The 10,353-nt window shown below is 51.3% G+C and overlaps 1 long non-coding RNA gene across 1 annotated transcript in view; it reads left to right on the top strand.

The window, feature by feature from the left end:
• Positions 1–3,057: 3,057 nt before the first annotated feature.
• The window catches only part of LOC140399748 (uncharacterized), a 1,084,547-nt gene continuing 1,077,251 nt past the window's right edge, over positions 3,058–10,353 (top strand). The window contains exons 1-3 of the long non-coding RNA XR_011937842.1: positions 3,058–3,438; positions 3,774–3,880; positions 5,880–5,985. This is a non-coding gene — a long non-coding RNA (uncharacterized lncRNA). The remainder of the gene's footprint in view (positions 3,439–3,773; positions 3,881–5,879; positions 5,986–10,353) is intronic.

A 10,353-nucleotide genomic window follows, 5' to 3' on the forward strand; every position in this document is an offset into this window, starting at 1 on the left:
CGAGGGACACACAAGGAGCGAGGAACACACACAGAGAGCGAGGGACACTCACAGAGAGCGAGGGACACACACACAGAGCGAGGGACACTCACAGAGAGCGAGGGACACACAGAGAGCTGGGGACACGCAGAGAGCGAGGGACACACAGAGAGCGAGGGACACAGAGAGCAAGGGTTGCACAGAGAGCGAGGGATTCACACAGAGTGAGGGACACACAGAGAGCGAGGAACACACAGAGAGCGAGGGACACACAGAGAACGAGGGACACACAGATTGTGAGGGACACACACAGAGAGCGAGGGACACACAGAGAGCGAGGGACACACACAGAGAGCGAGGGACGCCCAGAGAGCGAGGGACAAAGAGAGCGAGGAACACGCAGAGCGAGGGGCGCAAAGAGAGTGAGGGACACACACTGAGAGCGAGGGAAACACAGAGAGTGAGGGACACACACTGAGAGCGAGGGCCACACAGAGAGCGAGGGACACACAGAGAGCGAGGGCCACACAGAGAGCGAGGGACACACAGAGCGAGGGCCACACAGAGAGCGAGGGACACACAGAGAGTGAGGGACACAAAGAGAGCGAGGGACACACACAGAGAGCGAGGGACACACACAGAGAGCGAGGGACGCCCAGAGAGCGAGGGACACAGAGAGCGAGAGGTGCACAGAGAGTGAGGGACACACACTGAGAGCGAGGGAAACACTGACAGCGAGGGACACACAGAGCGAGGGACACACAGAGAGTGAGGGACACACACAGAGCAAGGGACACACAGAGAGCGAGGGACACACACAGAGAGCGAGGGACACACAGAGAGCGAGGGACACACACAGAGAGCGAGGGACACAGAGAGCGAGGGGCGCACAGTGAGTGAGGGACACACAGAGAGCGAAGGACACACAGAGAGTGAGGGACACACAGCGAGGGACACACACAGAGAGTGAGGAACACACAGAGAGCGAGGGACACACACAGAGAGCGAGGGACACACAGAGAGCGAGGGACACACAGAGAGCGAGGAACACACAGAGAGCGAGGGACACACACAGAGAGCGAAGGACACACAGAGAGTGAGGGACACACAGCGAGGGACACACACACAGAGTGAGGAACACACAGAAAGCGAGGGACACACACAGAGAGCGAGGGACACACACAGAGCGAGGGACACACAGAGAGCGAGGAACACACAGAGAGCGAGGGACACAGAGAGCGAGGGGTGCACAGAGAGCGAGGGACACTCACAGAGCGAGGTACACACAGAGAGCGAGGAACACACAGAGAGCGAGGAACGCACAGAGAGCGAGGGACACACAGAGAGCGAGGGACGCACAGAGAGCGAGGGACGCACAGAGAGCGAGGGACGCACAGAGAACGAGGGATGCACAGAACGAGGGACACACAGAGAGCGAGGGATGCACAGAGAGCGAGGGACACACAGAGAGCGAGGGACACATAGAGAGCGAGGGACACACAGAGAGCGAGGGACACACCGAGAGCGAGGAACACACAGAGAGCGAGTGACACACAGAGATCGAGGGACGCACAGAGAGCGAGGGACGCACAGAAAGCGAGGGTCGCACAGAGAGCGAGGGACGCACAGAGAGTGAGGGGTACACAGAGTGAGGGGTACACAGAGAGCGAGGGACACAGCGAGAGCGAGGGACACAGCGACACCGAGGGACACAGCGAGAGCGAGGGACACAGCGAGAGCGACGACACAGCGAGAGCGAGGGACACAGTGAGAGAAGGAGAGAGAGAGATTGAGTGATAGAAAGTGAGAGAGATGTACACAGTGAGAGAGAGTGGGACAAAGAGAGAGAGGGATAGAGATAGAGGGACAGGGAGAGAGGGGGACAGAGAGAGGGGGATACATTAATGGAGAGGCGACTGAGAGAGTGACAGAGAGAGAAAGAGGTAGACAGTGAAAGAGAGGGATAGAGCGAGAGGACACTTTGAGAGCAACAGGATGAGAGGGATACAGTGAGGGACAGAGAGAGGTGGGCACACGGAGAGAGTGAGGGACACACACAGAGAAAGAGGTACACAGCGGGTCAGGATCTGAGATTTCGGGGACGTGAGTGGGTCAGGATGTGAGGGTTAGGGGACATGAGGGTGTGATGGTGTGAGGGTGCCAGGACGTGAGGCAGTCAGGACATTAGGGTTATCAAACTGACCGTTTTCATTCAATCCAAATTGTTTCTTTATAAATTCTAATCTCAGGAATTGACATCAGAAGATTTCAGTGAAAAATCTGTCCGTGAACAACAAGTAAAATATGAAGTGAAACTTTGCAATGAGCTTTGTTTGTCTGGCCAGGAATCTTCTCTCTAAATGGAGGCAGAAATGAAGTTGTGTTTAACTCACATTCTGTGATTTCTTGCTGGTTTTTACTCATTCTATGGAAAGCCTTCCTAAGGCGACAGACGAATGGTTATTCCCAACAGGTCAGAAATTCAGAGGGAACAAATGTTAAACAAAGACAGAAATAAGGACAGGACATTGTGAATCTGTGGCTGTCTGCTGAATTAACATAACCATAGACAGGACAAGTGTTACCTTTGCAGATACAGGAAACACACCGAGGGGGACATTCCTGACAGAAAGCCGGGGGTGGGGACTGCATACAGGTCACTGAGGAGATCTCAGTCCAAACTGTTTCTAATCATTTCCCAATACTATTTTAAATTATGATTCAATCCTATTGGGAGGGGAGTGAGTGAGAGAGAGATATGGCAGATGCAGTATAACATGGATAAATGTGAGGTTATGCACTTGGGTAGAAAAAATAAGAACGTCCCTGTCTAATAATTACATTTAATCCCATTTTCCGGCCTGCTCAGTTAACAACACTGGTGTGGGGAAGGCCAAGGTTTAGCTGAAGTCACATTCTGTGTGTGTGGGGCTGAGCAGCAAGGAGATCAGCATCTCTTGTCACTCATTTACATGTCAATAGAGAGCTGTCCTCTGAGACAGACATTCCACACATGGCAGAGACTAGGGGTGGAGTCTGCTCACAGCTCACTGAGGATATATCTGTGTCTGAGGGACTTCAGTTCACAAACCAAAAACCCACGACACTGAAAACATTACCCCTCTGCTTCAGTGTGTGTGTGTGTGTGTGTGTGTCGCTGGGCGTGTCAATCTCTCTGTTTTGAGCTGTGCATTTTGGGTGTTGACATGTTGCTGATTGGCTCGAGATTGGAAATGTTGGACTCCTGTTGTGCTGTTTTGTATATTTTTTAAAAATGTCCCTGTTATTGTCTTTATAACCAATTTTATCTCCTTTTTTTCTCCAGAGGCATCTTTATTTGGGAAACTGGAAGGAGGTTGGGAATCCTGTGAGGAGGACGAGGGAGTGTGAATTCTTCCCGAGGGAGCGCTGGCTGAGGCCTGTTCCGCAGGCTTCACCCGGGTTATTACCCTGACTGAGGTTTAATTTTAATATTGGAGGGATCAAAGAGAGTGAGGGAGGGAGACATAAATATGTATAAGAGGTACAGAGAGACTGCGAGAAACACAAGAGAAGGGGATTTTCACAGTAACTTCATTGCAGTATTAATGTAAGCCTAATTGTGATAATAAAAAGATTTTGAGTATTAATTGTCTCTCAATCTTTTTTAACCTCTGGTTGAAAGCTGTGACTTATTTGTATTCGGATGTTGCTGAGGAGTTGTAAAACTGAAAAGGGGACCCTGGGCTCTCGCTGTATTAAATAGTTTCAATCTTTTCCAGTGGTTTAGTTAATTTTCTCCCTCTTTTTCCCAGGAATTTGAATTGTGAAAGACTGCAATGTGAGCAGGAATCTTTGGGCAAAGGCTATTCTCCAGAGGACAAGTGGATGGACTGAGGCCTACTCCACAGGCCGCACTCACGTGAGTTGTCTCTTTATTGCCTCCCCAGCCTTGCACTTAGACACAAACACATTAACCCTTTGGTGGGCGGCAAAGAGTAAAATACAAATCTGGAATATGAAGCTGTCTAATTTTGTTCCAAAATGACAGGGGTTATATTGATTCTGAGCGTCCCAGGGGTGGGGGGGGGGATGCTGGGGGTGGGGGGGGGGGGGGGGGGGGGGGGCATTTCACTGTTTCAGCCAATCTCTGCAATCTGGGAGAGAGAGCGAGAGAAATCTCAGATCAGAAACTCTGAACTCACTTTTGAAAGTGGTCATCATTTGTTGGGCTCTCCCTGTGCCCAGGTTGCCTGCAGAATTCACAAAATTAACGATAGTGGGGTCACTTTTAAAATGAATCCATTGACTGTAAAGTAATCTCGATTGCCCGGAATTAAAGTCCCTTAACTTGAAGCGGGTATAATTCTGGAATGAAGCCTGTGTTTTAGGCCGAGACACAAGTTTTTTTTTTAGAAAATACAGCACAGAACAGGCCCTTCGGCCCACAATGTTGTGCCGAACCTTTGTCCTAGATTAATCATAGATTATCATTGAATTTACAGTGCAGAAGGAGGCCATTCGGCCCTTTGAGTCTGCACCGGCTCTTGGAAAGAGCACCCTACCCAAACTCAACACCTCCACCCAACACAAAGGGCGATTTTGGACACTAAGGGCAATTTTTCATGGCCAATCCACCTAACCTGCACATCTTTGGACTGTGGGAGGAAACCGGAGCACCCGGAGGAAACCCACGCAGACAAGGGGAGGATGTGCAGACTCCGCACAGACAGTGATCCAAGCCGGAATCGAACCTGGGACACTGGAGCTGTGAAGCAATTGTGCTATCCACAATGCTACCGTGCTGCCCTTAAGAACAAATAAATCCACACTATATCATTTAACCGTAATCCATGTAACTATCCAAAAGCTGCTTGAAGGTCCCGAATGTTTCCGATTCAACTACTTCCACAGGCAGTGCATTCCATGCCCCCACTACTCTCTGGGTAAAGAACCTACCTCTGACATCCCTCCTATATCTTCCACCTTTCACCTTAAATTTATGTCACCTTGTAATGGTTTGTTCCACCCGGGGAAAAAGTCTCTGACTGTCTGCTCTTATCTATTCCCCTGATCATCTTATAAACCTCTATCAAGTCGCCCCTCATCCTTCTCCGTTCTAATGAGAAAAGGCCTAGCACCCTCAACCTTTCCTCGTAAGACCTACTCTCCATTCCAGGCAACATCCTGGTAAAGTATGAGGGTGAAATTAAATTCGCAGGAGGTCATTTGAATTCAGTTTGCTGTGGTTATGAATGTTGGATTCCTGTGTGTGACCCTGTCTCTCTTTCTTTCTCCTTCCCAACTATTAGAATGAGAGTGAGAAAGAGAGAGAGAGTACAGAAAGAGTGTGGGGCTGGGGGGGTAATGGAGATTAGAGAGAGGGAGAGGAGAAAGAAAGAGAGGGTGGAGGGAGAGGGAGGTCGTGAAAAAGAGAGGCTTTCTCTCCCTTTCTGTCTTCTTTCCATTCTTGCCTCTCTCTCTCTCTCTGTCTCCCCTGCTTTCTGCCTCTATCTGTCCATTTCTCTCCAGCTTTTTAGTGTCTCTTTAAACCTTTAATCGAAGAAAACCACCCCACAAACTGCAATGGGGAGTCTCATCACATCTTTCTGGGGATACCCTGATTAGGGAAATAAATAGAAATAAATGCTGGGAGGGTGATGAGGGATAACGAGGGAGACAGAAATATGAATGAGAGGGATAGAGAGACCGAATGAGATAGCGAGAGAGAGAAAGAGAAACACAAGGGAAGCGGGAACTATCTCTCAATCATTTTTATTCTGTGGTTTATAACTGAGATTATTGTAGGTGGATGTTGCTGAGAGTGTGTGTAACTGAGAGGGGGAATCTTGGCCTCTTGCTGTGCTACAAGTTTAAACATTTTCCTGCGTTTTAGTTAATTTTCTCCCTCTTTTTCCCAGGAATTTGAACTTTGAAGACTGCAATGCGACCAGGAATGTTTGGACAAAGGCTATTCTCCAGAGGACAAGTGGATGGACTGAGGCCTACTCCACAGGCCGCACTCACGTGAGTTGTCTCTTTATTGCTGCCCCGGCCTTGCACTTCGACACAAACACATTAACCCTTTGATGGGCGGCAAAGAGTAAAATACAAATCTGGAATATGAAGCTGTCTAATTTTGTTCCAAAATAACAGGGGTTATATTAATTCTGAGCGTCCCGGGTATTTGTGGTGGGGTAGGGGGTAGGGGGTTGGGGGGGGAATTTCACGGTTTCAGCCACTCTCTGCAACCTGGTAGCAAATGTAAACGACACTCAACACTGCCGACTGCACCTTCTGGGATCTTTCTGTGTGCCAATGGATTTCGTTTTAGAAAGGTTTTTCTTCATTTTAAGAGGCAGTTTAACTCTTTCAGAAACTGAAGGGACTTCTCCAGGGATGTTCCAATCCACACATGACACGGCGGTGGGGGTGGGGTTGTTAGGTGCAGTGGGGAATGGGGCACCCAGCAGGAGTGAGGGGGGGAGGGAGGAAGGACAGTGTCCCATCGGTTAGGTCCAGATAGCTGCCGCTGTGGGATCTTGCTGTTCACTCAGCAACAGTGACCACAACTCTTACAATAAAATAGCTCTCCCAGTGTTTGTGTGGGTTTCGCCCCCACAACCCAAAGATGTGCAGGCTCGGGGGACTGGCCACACGGAATTGTCCCTGAATTGGAAAAAATGAATTGGGCACTCTAAATTTATAAAAATAAATAAATAAATCTACAGTCCCTACTTCTTTAAAAAAAACAATGAAATAGCTCACAGACTGCAAAGTGGGTTTGAAGGTCTCGAATGTTAAAGTTTTAAACTTGAGTGGTTGCGAACGAGGGAGTTAATGAACCCTTCCTGCTGCACTGACGGGATATTCAGCCAGATCTCATAGCCGCTGAGAGAGAAATCCACCATCAGAAACTCAGAACTCAATTTGGAAAGTGTCACCATTTTGGGGATCTCCCCGTGCACAAGTTGCCTGCAGAATTCCGGAAATGAAACAACAGTGGGGTCACTTTAATAATGAATCCATCGACTGTAAAGTAATCTCGAATTATAGTCCCTTAACTTGAAGCGGGGATAATTCTGGAATAAAGCCTGTGTTTTAGGCCGAGATTTAAATGTGAGGTGAAATGAAATTGACAGGGGGCCATTTGAATTCAGTTTGCTGTGGTAGTGATTGTTCGATTCCTGTGTGTGACCCTCTCAGTCTCTCCATCCCTCTCAGTCTCTCACCCTCTCAGTCTCTCTCACCCTCTCAGCCTCTCTCTCCCTCTCAGTCTCTCACCCTCTCAGTCTCTCCCTCTCAGTCTCTCACCCTCTCAGTCTCTCTCCCTCTCAGTCTCTCTCCCTCTCAGTCTCTCACCCTCTCAGTCTCTCTCCCTCTCAGCCTCTCTCTCCCTCTCAGTCTCTCCCTCTCAGTCTCTCACCCTCTCAGTCTCTCACCCTCTCTCTCCCTCTCAGTCTCTCTCCCTCTCAGTCTCTCACCCTCTCAGTCTTTCCCTCCCTCTCAGTCTCTCCCTCTCTCTCTCCCTCTCAGTCTCTCCCCCTCTCAGCCTCTCCCTCCCTCTCAATCTCTCACGCTCTCAATCTCTCCCTCCCTCTCAGTCTCTCCCTCTCTCTCTCTCTCCCTCTCAGTCTCTCCCCCTCTCAGCCTCTCCCTCCCTCTCAATCTCTCACCCTCTCAATCTCTCCCTCCCTCTCAGTCTCTCCCTCTCTCTCTCTCTCCCTCTCAGTCTCTCACCCTCTCAGTCTCTCCTCTCAGTCTCTCTCCCTCAGTCTCTCTCTCCCTCTCAGTCTCTCTCTCCCTCTCAGTCTCACCCTCTCAGTCTCTCGCCCTCTCAGCCACTCTCACCCTCTCAGTCTCTCTCCCTCTCAGCCTCTCTCTCCCTCTCAGTCTCCCTCACCCTCTCAGCCTCACTCTCCCTCTCAGCCTCTCTCACCCTCTCAATCTCTTGCCCTCTCAGTCTCTCTCTCCCTCTCAGCCTCTATCCCTCTCAGCCTCTCTCTCCCTCTATGTCTCTCTCTCCCTCTCAGCCTCTCTCCCTCTCAGCCTCTCTCACCCTCTCAGCCTCTCTCTCCCTCTCAGCCTCTCTCTCCCTCTCAGCCTCTCTCCCTCTCAACTCTCTCTTCCTCTCAATCTCTCTCCCTCTCAGTCTCTCTCTCCCTCTCAGTCCCTGTCCCTCTCAGCCTCTCTCACCCTCTCAGTCTCTCTCTCCCTCTCAGCCTCTCCCTCTCAGCCTCTCCCTCTCAGTCTCTCTCTCCCTCTCAGTCTCTCTCTCCCTCTCAGCCTCTCTCGCCCTCTCAGCCTCTCTCACCCTCTCAGTCTCTCTCTCCCAGTCTCTCACCCTCTCAGTCTCTCTCCTCTCAGCCTCTCTCTCCCTCTCAGTCTCTCTCTCCCTCTCAGTCTCTCACCCTCTCAGTCTCTCACCCTCTCTCTCCCTCTCAGTCTCTCTCCCTCTCAGTCTCTCACCCTCTCAGTCTTTCCCTCCCTCTCAGTCTCTCCCTCTCTCTCTCCCTCTCAGTCTCTCCCCCTCTCAGCCTCTCCCTCCCTCTCAATCTCTCACGCTCTCAGTCTCTCTCCCTCTCAGTCTCTCTCTCTCCCTCTCAGTCTCTCCCCCTCTCAGCCTCTCCCTCCCTCTCAATCTCTCACCCTCTCAATCTCTCCCTCCCTCTCAGTCTCTCCCTCTCTCTCTCTCTCCCTCTCAGTCTCTCACCCTCTCAGTCTCTCCCTCTCAGTCTCCCTCCCTCTCAGTCTCTCTCTCCCTCTCAGTCTCTCACTCCCTCTCAGTCTCACCCTCTCAGTCTCTCGCCCTCTCAGCTTCTCTCTCCCTCTCAGTCTCTCTCTCCCTCTCAGCCTCTCTCCCTCTCAGTCTCTCTCTCCCTCTCAGTCTCTCACTCCCTCTCAGTCTCACCCTCTCTCTCTCTCTCCCTCTCAGTCTCTCACCCTCTCAGTCTCTCCCTCTCAGTCTCCCTCCCTCTCAGTCTCTCTCTCCCTCTCAGTCTCTCACTCCCCTCTCAGTCTCACCCTCTCAGTCTCTCGCCCTCTCAGCCTCTCTCACCCTCTCAGTCTCTCTCCCTCTCAGTCTCTCTCTCCCTCTCAGCCTCTCTCCCTCTCAGTCTCTCTCGCCCTCTCAGCCTCTCTCACCCTCTCAGTCTCTCTCTCCCAGTCTCTCACCCTCTCAGTCTCTCTCCCCTCTCAGTCTCTTTCTCCCTCTCAGTCTCTCACAGCCTCTCTCCCTCTCAGTCGCTCTCTCCCTCTCAGTCTCTCTCTCCCTCTCAGTCTCTCTCACCCTCTCAGTCTCTCTCCCTCTCAGTCTCTTTCTCCCTCTCAGTCTCTCACAGCCTCTCTCTCTCTCAGCTTCTCTCTCCCTCTCTGTCTCTCTCTCCCTCTCAGCCTCTCTCTCCCTCTCAACCTCTCAGTCTCTCTCAACCTCTCAGTCTCTCTCCCTGCTGAGACAGTCGATTTGAAAATGTCCTGAGACAGCCCTGTCCTGTCCTGAGACAGTCGATTTGAAAATGTCCTGAGACAGCCCTGTCCTGTCCTGAGACAGTCGATTTGAAAATGTCCTGAGACAGCCCTGTCCTGTCCTGAGACAGTCGATTTGAAAATGTCCTGAGACAGCCCTGTCCTGTCCTGAGACAGTCGATTGAAAATGTCCTGAGACAGCCCTGTCCTGTCCTGAGACAGTCGATTTGAAAAATGTCCTGAGACAGCCCTGTCCTGTCCTGAGACGAGTCGATTTGAAAATGCCTCCAGAGGGAAAGAGAGGGAATTTGGGAGAAATTGCCTGTCTCACTCTTCCCCACCGCATCCCCCTCCCCTCACCGAGCCTCCCTCTCCAGCTATTTCCCTCTATATTTCCTCTTCCAATAAAATGATAAAAACACCAATGTGATTTGTCGTTATTTGAATGGGGAGGCTGGTGGGGGTGGGGAATGTGTGTGTGTGTGGGGGGGGGGGGGGGGTGAGTGGGGGTGGGGTGTGTGGGGGTGGGGTGTGTGTGAGAGTGGGGGTGGGGGTGTGTGGGGGTGGGGTGTGTGTGTGGGGGTGGGGGTGGGGGGGTGGGGGGAGCTGGAATTGAAGTTGTAAATGTGAGGCTGTGTCAGGGACTGTTTCTAATCCCGGAATATCTCCTGTGCTGAAGACGGACTGATTAGTGAAGTGATGGTGATGGGGAGGGGGGGTGCGTGTGTGTGGGGAGAGGTGGGGGGGTTAATTCAGCTCGCTGAGTTCTCCAAAGTCTCCAGCCCCCCCCCCCCACCACCCCGCCCCGCCCCACTGCCAGTGGAAAGAGGGGCTTCCATTGAATCAGAGAATTTCCCAATCGCACGGTACCCGTGTGTAACTGTGATTAATGTCACGGTTCCTTGTGAAAGCCCAGCGGACCATTTGAAT

This window comes from Scyliorhinus torazame, chromosome 23 (genome assembly GCF_047496885.1).
Source record: "Scyliorhinus torazame isolate Kashiwa2021f chromosome 23, sScyTor2.1, whole genome shotgun sequence".
In the NCBI taxonomy this organism is placed as follows: Eukaryota; Metazoa; Chordata; class Chondrichthyes; order Carcharhiniformes; family Scyliorhinidae; genus Scyliorhinus; species Scyliorhinus torazame.